Source organism: Miscanthus floridulus, chromosome 10 (genome assembly GCF_019320115.1).
Source record: "Miscanthus floridulus cultivar M001 chromosome 10, ASM1932011v1, whole genome shotgun sequence".
In the NCBI taxonomy this organism is placed as follows: Eukaryota; Viridiplantae; Streptophyta; class Magnoliopsida; order Poales; family Poaceae; genus Miscanthus; species Miscanthus floridulus.
The window spans coordinates 45,655,246-45,668,434 of NC_089589.1; positions in this window are offsets into that span (position 1 = coordinate 45,655,246).

Below are 13,189 nucleotides of genomic sequence, written 5' to 3' on the forward strand. Positions count from 1 at the left end.
TCAGGGGCAGCCTGTGCTTCCTCGGCATCTAGATGGTTGAGACATCCTCGGGTAGCAGATCCCTTGAACTAAGACTTCTGAGCAGCCGAGTTCTGAGGGCACTCAGCGGCCTTGTGACCTGGTTGGCCACAAGTAAAGCAGGTGAAAGGCGTACCGCCTGTAGGGGTTGGCGTGGGTGCCTTCCAGTTTCCAGTGCTTAGTGCGGAGCGGTTCTATGCTGGGCATTCATTCGCTGAGCGGGGACGGTTGAAGCGGTCCTGAGTGTTGTGGTCCTGAGCATAATGGTCCTGGGTGGAATGATCCTGAGCAGGGCGAGAGTATTTGGCGGTGTAGCCTCCACTACCCCTACTTGATCCAGGGTTGTCATCCCTGTTGTGGTGAGAGCGTTCCCTAGATGGTGCATCTCTATGGAACCTCTTGCGATCACGTCCATGGAAGGACTCCTCAGGCTTACACTTCCTCTCCCTATACTCTTCTCTAGCTTTAGCACGATCTTTCTTGATCTGGATGCAGTGATCCACCAGAGCACGCAACGTGTTACTCTCAATATCGCCAAACTTTAGCTTGATGTGCGGGTTAAGTCCCTTGCGGTAATAGTACAGCTTCTCCTTCTCAGAGTTCACAACATAGGAAGGTGCATAGCATAGAAAGTTGGTGAAACGAGTAGTGTACTCAGTCACCCTGTCTTTTCCCATCTTGATGTTGCGGAACTCCTCAGCTTTGGCCTCCATGACACCCTTGGGAATGTGATACTAAGTGAATGCTTCAGCGAAGTCATCCCACAAGATGTTGGTAGGGTCCTCATGGGAATCACTGAAACTATCCCACTAGGCGCGTGCTGCACCTGTGAGCTAGTGTGCGGCTACTCCAACACACTCATCGTCGGTGAAAGTAGTGAGGTCAAGCTTCTTCTCCATCTCCTTAAGCCAGTCATCGGCTACAAGCAGGTCAGGGTCAGTGCCATCATAGGTAGGTGGCCTTAGCTTCAGGAATCCCTCCAGCTCCCTTTGGAAGTCATTTTGTTGACCTCTCTAGCGATGGTTTGCCCCTTCAACAAGAGCTGCAAGAAGCTAGGTCTGTTGTGCCATCACTTCTGCCAGGTTTGGTGGAGGTGGTGGTGGAATAATCTCCTCAGGCGGCGGGGTATTCTCCAAGTGGAAGGGTATCCCTCCATGTCCACAGCCATGACCACGGCCATGGTTGTTGCCACCACACCCCCCATTTGGTTTTGCTAGTTCAAGGGTGGGCGCATGTCCATGGTTCATTAGGCGGTTAGATCGGTAGTTCGGCATCTGCAACGCGGATCATAGAGAATTTTAGTGCTTGTGCCATAAGTGCTTATATTTCAATATGATTACATGATTTTGATGATTTAAAGAAAAACATTTATACTATCCAACACTCATTACAAAGAAGCAATAAGATTTATAAAGATGCAATAAGATCCAAAACATTCATTACATGGGTTTTATTACATAGCATCATCTCCAGTAGTTACACTTGAAGACGTGCGAGAATCGTACTATGCACAATGTATAATACATCTCATAAGGGGTACATCATGGGGTACAACTTACGGAAGCTACTGACATGACTCATGACCATGCAGGGTCATTCTACTCTAACTCGTACACCGTAGCTGGGATACAACTATTCTCGATCTCAATCTCCTCATCAGACTTGTGAAGTCGGGACACGTACTTCAGGGCCTCGGCGAGCTCCTTAGTAGGCTTGGCTCTAGGTAGGGTAGGGTAGGCGTCTAGGTTGAGGTGAGTTAGGGCTAACTCAAACTCCTCTATCCTAGGCTTTGTCTTGCTGCGAATCTCCTTGGGTAGCTGATCCCACATACCCTTCATCTCCCTGAGGCGCTTCCTGTCAGACTTCTGCCAAGCCTGCCATATCCTCTCACACTTGTCCTATAGGTACTCGGTCTGCCTGAGTGCCTCGATCAGGTGACCCTGGTTGTGAATATCCTTCTTCCTGAACTCCTCTAGCTCTTGAGTCATGGTCTTGTTCTGAGATTGGATCTTCAGCATATTAATCCCCTTGGATCTCTCTCTGTCTCCTCTGCGGTTGAACTCGGCCTTCTTGTCGTCCAACTCTCTCTGCAACTCCAAGACCTTACTGTCGAGGTAGCAGTTCCTATTGCCCAGGTCGACTGCTTTGTCCTGTAGGTCAGCGACCTCGGCTTTGTGGACTCCTTCACGACGATTGAGCTCATCCTATAGCTTGGCAACTGTCTCAAGTAGACTAGCCTGCCCCTGTGCTCCCTACGAGTCTCACTCCTAGTACTCCCACAGAAGGGCCTGGTCCTGACGTCTCCTCTACTCTAGCTAGGTCACGTACCTGTCCTGCTCTAGTAGGTGGATAGCTGAGACACAAAGGCATCTGTCCTCCTCGACAAGGATAACTCTGTCGGCTACGAAACTCTGCTCACTGGGGTAAGGCTGAGGTCGAGGGCCTGGGGAAGTAGATGGAACTCTATCGTCTTCAGGTGCTCGTAGTGGTCTCTCATCACTCTATGAAGTGCCTTGTGTGAGATAGCTCGCAGTCCCTCCTCGACTATGGCCTCTATCGTCAACTCGATGAAAGCTGGGACAGAAGGTAAGGTAGTGCTAGCTAGGAACTCAACTTAGTCGACAATCGGTCCTTCGATTCCTCCTTCCTGAGCTGGCTTCCCGGTGCAGGTGACCTTGACAAGCTCATCGGGGACACCTAACGTGATGAGAACTTAGTAGAGGGTCTGTGCAAAACCCCCGAGCTCACGTAGGTCGAAGGTAAGCTTGGCGTGGTCTAGAGGTAGCGGTCCTAGAGGCGGCCAGTCGACGTTCGTTGCCATCTGCATGTTTTAAGGAACATGTGTCAGTAGGTCATTAATAGATAAGCCTTGCATAAAAGTAAATGTAGGGTCAGTATATAACTGAAAGAAGGGTTGTTCACGTCCCATTCTATCATCCATTCCTAAGGGTTTCGTCCTATGGTCAAGTATGGCTCTGATACCAGCTGAAACGACCCCGATTTCCATGAAGGGAAATCCACAGTGTCAAAGTGTAATAAGACCATTGTAGATCATATTACCCAAAATTCCAATCGAATATCACATCCATACAATGATAATATCAGAGTACAAATAGTATGAAATTACATAAATTATTATATCGCCGCATTGGCGGAATCAAAAGTAGCATTCATTCAGAATAGCTTGAAGATAAGATCGCCGAACTCGAGCGTAGGCACGAACCCCTCAACCGTCAAACTCCTCGGAGCTATACTCCTCAACAGAACCTGTGTGCCAAAATTTATCAGTATGATTTGTACTAGCCACTCCCAACCCTATGAGCATTGCTTTGTAGAAATTGGATGCAAGTTGGATATAAGAAAAAAGGAACCTATAAGGCTGGGGTTTCCTATACATTAGCATATCAAGTATATAATAGTAGTTTGTCCAGTTTTTAACACCATTACCACACACATTCCACCCCATTTCCATGCTAGAGCCAGGTTTTGATCCTAGGATCGATATACCTCCATCACCACACCATCATCATACCATAATCATACCATCGCTCAGTCGATAGGCCAACTCCCTCTCGACACTGTCTCAAGGCCTGTAGCCCCTGGCTATGACTGACACTCTCTCATGGGGGAAGAAGAGAAGGACTCATCTCACTATCTAGTTTAAGCGAAACCCAAGAAAGGTCCATAGCCGACAAGTCAGCACATGTATCGATCGATCAACCATACACTCTGCAGAGGTTTTACATAACCACAAGATCTGCCTTCTTCGCTGACCGTCGTCAACTGGGCTGATTCCGGCCACTTGCTAGCCTAGGATAATGCCACTCTACCATTCAGCCCTGGTACACCCCATGTCTGGTGTCGGGTGGCCGAAACTGTGAGTCATGAGCCGGGTCCACAAGGTCTCCATGAAGTCTCGAAAGGGTGTGGGGGAATCATCTGTGCCCCGTACCTCCTTACACTGTCCGCTATCAACCTAGCAGTAGTGGCAATATCCTACCAAGTAGTCCGGCCGTCCCGCACCATATAGGGCGAGTGGTACGTAAGGCTTCCCGATGAATCTGAGTACTAGTAAGTCCTTAGGGATGACCAAGCTAGAATGTCTTCATCAGGGTTTCCATTTATTGTGCCACCACAGCACCTCCATCCTAGGCTCCTCCCATCATAGGTTCATACCCAGGACCACCTCGTATACCACTTACCCACCACAAGTATCCATTTCCAGGGGTGCCCAGGTAGCATCCCATAGCAAGACTTGCCCTAGGCTCGTCGTATACTCCAACTTGGTCGACTCAACCCTCACCCTCCACGCACCCAAGTCACACACGTAGCACTCTCCCCATAGTCCAGTTATCACTAGTTTCCACCACGCATCAACGTAGTACAAGCGTAGTAGAAGTATTAAGCAATATAGCAGCAAGCATGTATCTAGCCTAATAGCAAGGTGAGCAGGGGTAAGGTTGCGTCAAGGTAAAGGCCATCAAGAAAGCATACTACCATGCAGGTCCTATCACAGTGTGATTACATCTATAAAGTAAAGCAATAGCAGTTCTATATTAGTCATGCGTAATAGGTGCTACGAGATTGGGTGGAATGTGGCACCTTTAGTGTAGTCGTCTCCGTACTCCTCATGGTACTCACGATCCTTATCCGTCTGGTTCTCCTCCGAGTCTGCATCGATCGCATTATAGTCGCGTTAGCGACGTCTATAGAATAGCATAAAGAAGCAATGAAAATTCAAAAGAGCCAAATGCACTCAAACATGGGTTCATTGCGTAGAGATTGATTTTAGATGAATTTTGGTCCTGGTTTTATATTTTTTCTGTGGTCATATGAATTAGTTATGAATTTCCAAAGTTTATATCATTTCTGAAAATAGAAAAGGCAGAATTAATTCTGGGCTGACACGTGTCATGCTGTGACTGGTCCACGTGGCATGCTGACGTCAGCATGATGTCAGCGTCTCGGTTCCAAGCTGACAGGTGGGGTCTAGCTGACGTCAGCATGACATCAGCAATGTTATCAGTTCCGACAGGTGTGTCTAGGGCTTTTGGGTCACTGACATGTGGGTCCGGTCAAAGTCAACATCAGTCAATGGCGAGTCAATGGTCAACGGTCAGGGTCACTGACGTGTGGGGCCAGGGCTACTGACATCAGTAGCTGATGTCATTGTGATGTCAGCATGATGTCACCCTAGCTGTTGGCTTCTGACGTGTGGGTCCCGCGTGACGTCAGCATGACATCAGCATCTGATATGTGGGTCCAGAGTGTCCGTGCTACTGACATGTGGGGCTAGGTCAACGGTCAATGTTGATCGGTCAACGGTCAACATGGACCGGGTCTCAAACGGGCTTTGGTGGGCTCGGGTTGGGCCGGTCTGGGCCGGGCTTACCCGGACACGTGGCAGGCTGTGATGCAGCCACGTCACAACCTTGGGCCCCCATTGGGCTATGGTCTTCGGCTATGGGCGTGAGCATGGCTCACGATGGACCAAGAGGGGCTGGTCCATGGACCATAGACAGGTCTACGGTGGATCGAGTCCACCCTTCTTCTCTCAGGCGCGGTCCATGTGCACCGGGTGCATGCGCGGGTGGCCGGCGAGGGGGGTTTCCCCTATTTCTCCTGCGGCTGTGCTCTTGCCGGCAGCGAGCTCACTGGTGAGCCTCCGTGGCGGTGCTAGTGCGCAATTGATACGGGTGGAAGCTCCGCCGAGCCTCGGCGTCTTCATTGGTGGGATTCACACGGCGTGCGGGGTCCCGTGGTGTGCCGGCCATGGTGGTGGTCTTCCGGGCACGACAACGGCATCAGTGAGGTGGCTACGGCCTTGGAGAAGCGTCCCGGTGGGGCGTGTAAGCTTCTATGGGTCCGTGGGGACGTGATGGGGGCGTCCAGGGCTTAAGGCGGGGCTTCGGGATTCTAGGTGGCCGGTAGGGGCTCCCCGGCGGCCACGGCGACATGGTGACGACGGCGAGGCGCACGGGTGCACTATGGGGCTCTGGTGGGGTGGTCACGGTGTGGTCGCGGGTGTGCGCGTGGGTGCGTGTGTTCCCAGAGGCCGGAGATGGCCCTGGCCTATGCGCTCCCGGTGTGGAGCGCCATGGCCGACATGGTGAAGTCCGGCGGCGGGCAGGGAGAGACCGGGAGGGGGCTCACCATTGGTGTCAAAGGCAATAGGGTGGTGATGCAGTGGCGGTTCGAGGTCGTGTAGCTCCGAAAGCCATGCAGTGTCGTGCAGCGTTGTGGCGTCATCCTTGCTCCGGCGGCTTCAGAGGTGCTTCGTCGGTGCCTCCTTCTTCTTTCTCCCTCTCCCTTCCTTCTTCCTCTCTTGGCTCTCTCTCTTGGCTCAAGTGTGCAGGGGGGTGGCCGCAAGGTGGCGGCAGGCACGGGAATGCGCTAGGGCAACCAGAGCTGAGGCTTTTATAGCTGGAGCTCCAAGCTCCAATGGTGGACGGCTGGTGATCAGCGAATGGGGATCAAGGGTGATCAGGGCGCGAGCTTGCATCCAACGGCCACGAGTGGTTGTGTGGGCACGGCACCAAGGAGACAGGGCCATGCCCCGGGCATGACCCCTTGGCCTGCCCCTGCCAGTGCTGTCGGGGCTCGGTCGGAGAAGAGAATCGGCATGAGCGGTCGAGGGAGGAAGATGACACTATGGACACGTGCGGTTGACGCGTGGGGCCCGGCGGCAGTGACAGCAAGCGAAGGCGGGGAGGCGCGTTGGCGTGAGCGGCGTGCGGGCTTGCTGGGGCGACGCGAGCTTGTGGGTCAGCCTGCTGCTGTGTGCTGGCGGGGCTGGCCGGTTGCTGGCTGGGCCATGAAGCCGAGCAGGCCGAGTCGGCCTACGAGGCCTTCTTCTTCCCCTTTTCTTTTTCTGTTTTATTTGAATTCAATTTTGATCTTGAAATTTGGATTCCAAATTGGTGCACCATATTCATTGGAGTCTTTGATATGAGGCCCACAACATACTTATATAAATATTAGGAATTTATTTAGCTATTTTGTATAACAAAAATAGGGGTAGTTTTGTTATACAAAAATAGAATTTGTTTTCTCTTTAAACCTTTATTCCCTGGTTTGAGTATTAATTACTTTATAGTGTATTTTTTTAAAGAGTTGTTAGGCATTTCATAAAACAGATGAAAATTCAAATCACCATTTTAGTTAACATTGTATGTTATGATTCTTTTGTCAGCATTTAAGTACACATGATAACAAATGACATGCCATGCTCAAGTGTTGACTTAGGTTGGGTTAGACCTAATGCATCTCTTAGGTTGGGTTTCTATACATGACACTCATCATCACATGGGGGTTTTTAAGAAAAAAATTGTAGTTGGTATTTTTAGTGTATGGATTTTTGGGTTGTTACAAGTCTTGCTGGGTACAATTGAGTATTCATGGTTTATTTCCCTCTATTGCAGGTGACGGGTGGATGCTAGAGCTGACCCTTGTGTATGGATACCTCCTGGTAGGCTCAGCGAGGATTCCTTTACGTTGCGATCATAGTTTTTATTTACAACTCTCACCAAATGTTTTTATAAATGAAAGTTTATAATCTGTTGTCATAGTTGTTATATATCAATACTTCAACATGTCATGAATAGATATTTATTTCTGCTATAATCCGGATCATATGTTTACATTATGCTGTTAACTTAAATTGTCATAACTCTGTTAACATATTTATATTCCGCTGTTACATTAAGTTATTCATAACTCTGATAATATAATTACAATCCGCTGTTATAGTAAATAAATATTATACTCTGATGTTGTCCTAAAAGTGATGTAAGAAATGGTTAAGAATGTTGTAAGCTTTATTCTCTCATTTGTGATCCTGATGGCAAAAATGTGGATTTTCGGTTCTCCCCTGGGGTGTGCCCGACGGAATCGAGTAATTTAGTGTTCTCCCTCGAGTGCTTAGTGTCTAATAGAAGACAAGCACTCCTGTGAGGCATTAGATTAGGCGGTTCTGCCACAGATACAACATTATAGACCTATTTGTGTCTTAAACGTGTCGTTCAAGGTTTTTATGAAGGTGTTAAATAATAGAATTTTGAAAATGACAGATAAGTTGATAGGTACGTCTGAGACGGCTTTTATTCCGGGAAGATATATAATGGAAGGTATTGTAATACTACATGAAACAATACACGAGTTGCATAGGAAAAAGAAAGATGGAGTGATCCTAAAGCAAAATTTTGAAAAAGCGTATGATAATCTTAAGTGGCCTTTTATACAACAAGTCCTCAGAATGAAAGGATTCTCATCGGTTTGGTGTGAATGGATTTCAAAAGTCATGTCTAGAGGGAGTGTTGCAGTAAAGGTCAATGATAATTTAGGCCATTATTTCCAAACAAGAAGAGGAGTGTGGCAAGGGGACCCGTTATCTCCAATCTTATTTAACATAGTGGTTGACATGCGGCTATACTCATTTCATGAGCAAAAGAGGCCGAACAAATCGATGGAGTGGTTCCGCATTTGGTTGATGAAGGACTCTCAGTCCTTCAGTATGCGGATGACACTGTTATCTTTATGGACAATAATTTAGAGAGGGCCAAAAACATGAAGCTCTTGCTTTGTGCCTTTGAGCAATTATCGGGACTCAAAATCAATTTCCATAAGAGCGAATTATTTTGTTATGGAGCAGCTAATGCTAATCAATTTAAATATACACAAATTTTTAGATGTAATGTAGGATCATTCCCTTTTAGATACCTAGGAATTCCTATGCATCATTGAAAATTAATGAATAAGGACTGGAAACATGTGGAAGAAAGATTTCAAAAGAGACTGGGTGGTTGGAGGAGTAATATGCTTTCGGTGGGTGGGAGGCTTGTCCTCATTAACTCGGTTCTGAGTAGTCTTCCTATGTTCATAATGTCCTTCTTTGAAATACCTAGAGGGATTTTGAAAAAAAATTGGATTATTTTAGATCTCGGTTCTTTTGGCAAAGCGATGAACACAAGAAGAAATATAGATTGACAAAATAGGAAATAGTATGTACACCAAAAGACCAAGGAGGATTGGGTATCCTAAATCTAGGTGTCCATAATAAGCGCCTCTTAAGCAAGTGGCTTTTCAAACTGATAAATGGTGATGATGTCTGGCAACAGTTGCTTAAAAATAAGTATTTAAGGGACAAGACTTTTGACTCAGGTTCAATACATGCCTGGGGAATCTCAGTTTTGGGTTGGCCTTATGAAGGTCAAGGGTGAGTTCCTGTCGATGGGTAGGTTTGATCTAGGTGACGGATCCCAAGTGTGTTTTTGGGAGGATTCGTGGATAACGCCACACCCTTTTAAGATGCTCTTCCCGTCACTATATAACATTATGAGAAAGAAAAGTGCATCTGTTAGGATGGTACTGTCTACGACACCATTAAATGTAGCTTTCAGGACATCTCTGATGGGGGTTAATTTGCAAGCATGGCACAGTGTAGTGGCCATGGTTGCAGATGCACACTTAAGAAACCAAAGGGATCGCTTTGTGTGGGAGCTGCATCAGAAAGGGTTGTTTTCAGTTAATTCCATGTACAGAGTATTATTAGGTGTACAGGCTTTACCTTACAACACTTTAATTTGAAAACTTAAACTACCCCTCAAGATTAAAGTCTTTATGTGGTACTTATACAAAGGCGTAATCTTGACCAAGGATAATTTAGCTAGGCGACAGTGGTAAGGAGATAGGAAGTGTTGTTTCTGTTCCACCAATGAGACCATATAACATTTACTCTTTGACTGTCATTATGCTAAATTTATGTGGAGAATTGTTCATATTTCCTTTAACTTGAAACCCCCAACTAGTGTACACAATTGCGCCGTTCGGCTGGTCATAAAACCAGCCGGAAAACACTGTTCTCAGATGAAAAATACTGTTCACTCTCTCACAAATTCCTCTAGATTCCTCCAGATTCCTCCAAGCGAACAGGGCCAATTTGTTTACAGGTTGGTTGGAAGGGTTAAATAGGAAAAGAAAGTCTCAAATTCTTGTGGGTGCAAGTGTCATTTGCTGGGCTCTTTGGTTAACTCGGAATGATGTTGTGTTTGACAAGGCCATAGCACCATCTTATTTGCAGGTTATCTTCAAGGGAATGTATTGGACCAGGTACTGGACCTTACTTCAGAAGGAGGAGGATCGCCATTTCATGAAGGCGGGCTATAGGACTATTGAGACGGCCGCGATGGAGGTGTTTGCTAGACACGGCTGGCGATTTAGCAACATAATTGCTCTTTAGTCTTTTCCTTTTGAGAATTTTGTTGTATTCATGGCTCAAAACTTCGTGTTTGAGATGTCTTGGACTTTGTTTTTCTCGCTTGTAATAATGAACAACCATATGCATTAGTCGATGCAGAAGCTGAGATATTAATATATTCCCTTTTCTAGAAATGCATATTTTTCTAACCACTATTTAGACAAAGCTAACTCGTGTAGTTGTTAGCCCAAATCAATGACATGTATGTATGTCTGACTTCTTTAAACTACAGTACAAATTAAGCAAATTAACAGTAAAACTAACTTCAGACTTCTAGAGTGATTAGCAATCATATAAGCATCATTAGGCAAGACCGCAAGTTACTAAACTAGGATGAACCTTAGGGTCGATTGTTAATAATTAGTTGACCATGAGTTCTGTGCATCAACTCGTCGCCTCCTCTTTGATCTCTACATGCATTAAGCCAACCTGAAGTGCAAACTTGTTTTCCATTTCATTTTACTCTTCTTCTTTCTTCTTCTTTTTTTTCCTCAACAAGTTATAGAGCCGATGATTCTAAGCTCCCTCATCCCATTTGAAGCCAGAACTCCTTCCTTCATACAGCTTTGCTTCGCATCAAAGAATAATGAATCAAACTCCGTAGTTATAAAATTTGTAGCTTTACATATATTGGCATAATTGGAGGAGCCACGGGCTCATCAATATCCAACAACACATAAAGCACAAAATCAGTTTTAGGCATCAGGCCTGAGTCCTAAAGCACAGATACGGTGAATTGTCAGATTTGAGGTTTCATGTTTCAGTGTCCTTTTAAAAATATTTAGTTGATTAATTTAACAATTATTACAATAAAAAGTTGTAGAATCAACGCGGCATGAGTTATATCGGGCATGTTATCTGTCAGGACTTGCCTGGCCCATGTGGGTGAACTGCGCCAGGGCATCTCTAGGAGACCGGTGGTTCAACTTGCCTTGCTGATGCGTTTTTGATGTGCTTGTGCCTATTGTGAGCCGAGCCTAGGGGAAACGAACCTGATTTTGTTTCCCCGGTTGCAGGCGCGTCAGTGCTTTGAGGACCGTGTTTGTTCTCAAATCTAAAATGTTTTAGGTTTGCCTAAGCCCGTGTTCAGTTAGCAGGCCAAATTTCAAAAAAGTGTTACAGTACCTATCACGTCGAATCTTGCGATACGTGCATGGAGCATTAAATGTATACGAAAATAAAAACTAATTGCACAGTTTGATTGAAAATCGCGAGACGAACGTTTTGAGCCTAATTAGACCATGATTAAACACTAACTGCCAAATAAAAACAAAAGTACTACAGTAGCCCAAAATCCAAAATTCACCCAACTAAACACCCTCTAAGATTCTTAGCTAGCTTTTTTATTATGACCAACATTTATAGTATATTCATTGGTGGATTCAATAAACTAATTTGGTTGCTAATGTTGTTATATTCAGGCAGAGTCCATTCTCAACCTCCAACTTATACGACCGCCTAATTTTCAATCTGAACTACGAAGTCAGGTATCAGACGCCATCCAACTGTCTAAACTCAACAAATTTAGTCTTGTTTGAAATGTGGTTTTCTACTATCTAATAATCTAGTTTAATCTATAAAAATTGTAACAAATTATTTTAAATATAAAAATATGAAACAAGTACCAATTTTCTTCTAAAAATATTGTCTAACTATTAGTGATCTATTTATAGTCATTTGGATTTTATTTGCTTTAAAGAAATAATAAACACCAAGATGAGCCACAAAGCAATATGAACAGAAATAAATAATTTCTAAATAACTCTAATAGATTCCAACAAGATAGATAACATTTTTAGAAACAAAAGGTACTAGCTTCATGTTTTCGATAAAATAAATTTGTTATGATTTTTTAGATATTAAACTAAATTTTTATTATTTTTATAAAATAGAATAACACCTTTCAAATCAGCAAGGGTACACAGATAATGCACTTACGGCAAATTTATAATGTACTAAGAAACAAGGGTACATGATAACTCGGTGCAATACCATGGAAATAGAAACTTAGAGAATATAAACGGGATGCAGTTCTGCATATTATTATAATCAAGTGATCACACACTAGTGAACTGAGCATAGCTCAGCTAGTTGAGTTTCTTAAGGTGGATCTGCCCACCTGGTTTGAAGTCCTTGACCAGGGTGTTTGAATTTTTCAAGAGTCGTTATTCCATAATTTAACGCTATTACTATTTTAGTGGTAGGTGAATGCTTCTTGCTGACTCAATTTTTAGAGGTGTTCATGGGAAAAGAATATATGCGTGTGCGTGTGTTCATAAGATGAGTGTGAGTACATTTTTAAGTGTCCACATCTGTACTATGATTTGAAAAAAAAAATGATCGCAGACTAAAAAAAGTTCTAGGTAAATATTGATTAATGATTGAACATATCAAAGAACCACCAGTTACGGGTTGCACCAAGGAGTCAGGGACAAAATTCTAATTTCTCATATTTCGATAGCTTCTGATACACGCTGCGCTTCCATTCGGATGATGGAAACATAGCCTTTTCTAAAACGGCACTATAGCTTAGCGATTGGGGCTAAAATATTTTTAACGATTCTAGAGCCAATCTCAATATGGATTTCATAAAGTTTCATGGACATTAAATATACTGACATGACACTGTGTTAATGAAGACAGAGATGATAAGAGTTTCATGGAGTAGAGAGAGTTTCATGGGGAACAAACTCTTCTGCACTGTTTCCAAAATACGAGTGTGTTAGAAACTGAGACATGAAATTGGCATTGAGACTTGCCTAAGATTTCCTTCGCTAAGGACCAAAATAGAATTAGGTGGTTTCACATAATTCTTGTCATCTTGTGCCAGCTCATGTGCGCTCCTGCTATGTATTTTTAATTGCTAATCATTCTAAGTACAATAAGCTAAAACGTGTTATATTTAAGTTCTTCTAC